Source organism: Balaenoptera musculus, chromosome 10, assembly GCF_009873245.2.
Source record: "Balaenoptera musculus isolate JJ_BM4_2016_0621 chromosome 10, mBalMus1.pri.v3, whole genome shotgun sequence".
In the NCBI taxonomy this organism is placed as follows: domain Eukaryota; kingdom Metazoa; phylum Chordata; class Mammalia; order Artiodactyla; family Balaenopteridae; genus Balaenoptera; species Balaenoptera musculus.
In genome coordinates, this window is record NC_045794.1 from 79,436,985 (window position 1) to 79,439,875 (window position 2,891).

General features: G+C 46.4%; 1 pseudogene; it reads left to right on the plus strand.

Annotated features, from left to right (window-relative positions):
• The first annotated feature begins 1,397 nt into the window (after positions 1-1,397).
• On the plus strand, positions 1,398-1,971 carry LOC118902804 (annotated as a pseudogene).
• Positions 1,972-2,891: the final 920 nt, after the last annotated feature.

A 2,891-nucleotide genomic window follows, 5' to 3' on the forward strand; every position in this document is an offset into this window, starting at 1 on the left:
TTATCCTGACCAATACATAGACTTTGAACCTTATTATGGATTAGAGTATATATTGGAAAATTGCACAATGGTTGGTATATAGTAGGTACCCAATAAATATCTTGTAAATAAATCAGTGAGGCTGGTTGCTAATAATACATGAAAATACCAGTTCCATTGCTTTATCAACAGCAGTGAATTTATTATTTGATTGTTCTTGCCAATTTAATAGGCAAAAATATTATCTTGGCCAACAAGAAATTGGCCAATTTCTTTGCTTATTGGAAAGGTTGAACATTTTTTCATCTGTTGTTAGCCGTTTCCTCTTTTATGCCTTATTTGTTCAAAATCTTTCACTCATTTTCAATAACTATTCATTGAATGCCTTCACTGATCTAGATATTGGGGCTATCGTGGTGAATAACCTTGCTATCATAGAACTTTTATTCTAGGAGGGGAGAAAAATGACATGTAAACATATGCTTAAATATTTTAGATAATGGTAAGTGCTATGAAAAATAAAGCAAGGTCAGTGGCTTAGAGAAAGACTAGGTATGTTTTCACACAGGGTGGTCATATAGCACCTTTCTGATAATATCGCTTTTGAACAAAGGGAATGAACTAAGAAGATACTGGGAAGAGGGATGTTGCAGGCTTTGGGAATAGCACATACAAAAGCCTTAAGGCACGGGCATACCTGTTATTTTGAAGATGCAGCAAGAAGCCAGTCTGGCTGAAGCAGAGTGAGCGAAGGGAGACTAGTAGGAGATGAGATTGAAGAGGTAACAAGCTGGAAGATGTAGGGTCACCTAGGCAATTGTTACGCCTTTTGACTTTTCTTTGGAGTGATATGGGAACCACTGGAGGATTTTGAGCTGAGGAGTGACATGATACAACTTACTATTTTAAAAAGATTACTCTGGCTTCTCTGTGGATGAGGTGATGGGGGCGGGGGCAAGTAAGAGGAAACCAAGTAGGAGCCCATTGCAATATTTTGATGGAAGATGATGATAACTTAGCCTGGGGTGACACCGTGGATAAAGTGAGAAGGGGTCAGATTCCAGATATATTTTGTAGTAGAGCTAATAGGGTTTGATATTTGATTGGAAATGGGCCTGGGTGAGGGAAATGAAGGAGTCAAGAATGATTCCAAGGTTCTGACTTGAGCAAATAGAAGAATGCAGTTGCCATTTACTTTATCGCTCTCATGAACCATATTTGGTATTTTTAATGACTTCAGAAAAAGTCATGTCAGAAATCAAAGGAACAGTGTACTGGGGTGGGACGTGGTGCTTGCTTCCTAGATGCAGGGGTAGGTTGATTGAAAGCAATCATGGTCTGAGTTGGATGCCTGCAGCAGTGCAGGGGCTCTCACCTTCTCTGGCTCACCTTGCCACGTCCTTCTCACTTCTGGAAACATGACCTCCCACGTGGCTGTCTCTGACGGTGGCATCAGGGATTCAGTGACATGCAGGTGCGCAAGCTGCTAAGGTGAAGAACTGCAAGAAGGTGGTGCTCTTCTGCCTGAGTGAGGACAGAAAGATCCTCTGGGAGGAGGGCCAGGGGATCCTGGTAGGTGATGTGGGCCAGGCTGACGATGACCCCTTGCCAGCTTTGTCAGGGCACCACCGGAGAAGGACTGCCGCTATGCCCTCTATGACGTAAACTAGGAGACCGAGGAGAGTGAAAGGAGGACCTGGTAGTGATCTTCTGGACCCCTGAGTCTGTACTCCTTAAGAGCAGAATGATCTATGCCAGCTCCAAGGACCCCATCGAGAAGGAGCTGCAGGGTATCGAGCGTGAATACAAGCACGCTGGTAGGAGGAAGTCAAGGACCGCTGTGCCCTGGCAGAGAAGCAGCGGGGTTGGGGGTGGCGGGATGGTGCTGCTTCTCCCTGGAGGACAGCCTTTGTGAGAACCCCGGCCCCCTGCCTGGAGCATCTGGCAGCCCCAGACCTACCCACTGGGGTTTCAGGCTACCCGCCTTCCTGACCCGAGGGATTTGGGGGATTCCAGCAGGGGGAGGGCAGTCTCTTCACTCAGCTGCAAACAGCCCCGCACCTCATGGAACTTCCTCCTCCCTCCATCCCTGGTGGTCTGGCCTTCCTAAACCACTTTTGATCTTCTGATTCCTCTTGAGTTGAAGCAAACCAAGTGCCTCCACAGCACTGCAGTTCAGGGAGGGTCTGTATTTTTTCAGCGACACCCCCGACTCCCCACTTGTTCCTCCCCCTTCCCATACTGCAAACCTCTAACCACAGTAGTGATGCTGTGCTTGTCTGTTTAGTCCTGTGTATAAAGGGAAAGTTGAAGAGATGATCCCTCCCCTTTTCCCATGTTTGCAGCCACTCCTGGAAGCAGGACCTGCAAGGGAACTTCAACTAAAATGCACATGGGTGCACAAGTGGGCACACACACACACACACACGCAACAATTTTTAAAAAGATCGTGGTCTGCTTATTGCCCGTGGCCACAGTGGTTGGTTCAGTGTTGGGCATATGACCTTAGATGATCCAATCAGAGGCCCAGGACTTTCATTTAATAATTTGGGACAGCTGTTCCTGCTGGAAATGAACAAGGAAGCAAGCTTGGCTCCCTGAGGCTTCCAGTAGTCCTCTTGTTCCTTTGATAGGAACCAGCCTTAGAATGAACTTGACATCATGGAAAGCAGAGAAGAGAGATAAAAAGAAAGCTGGGTTTTTTTCTGTGACTTGTTTGAGTCACTATATCCATCCTCACCTGAAATCTTTCCAGAGATGTTCAGTTACACAAGCCAACAAACTCCCCTTTCTTGTGTACATCATTTTGGGCCACCAAGCACCTCCTGACTGATACGAGCAGCTTTCCATGCAAATGCTGTCCACAGTTCTCAGGCAGAATGCTCTCACCACCTGGGATCTCAGAACACAGG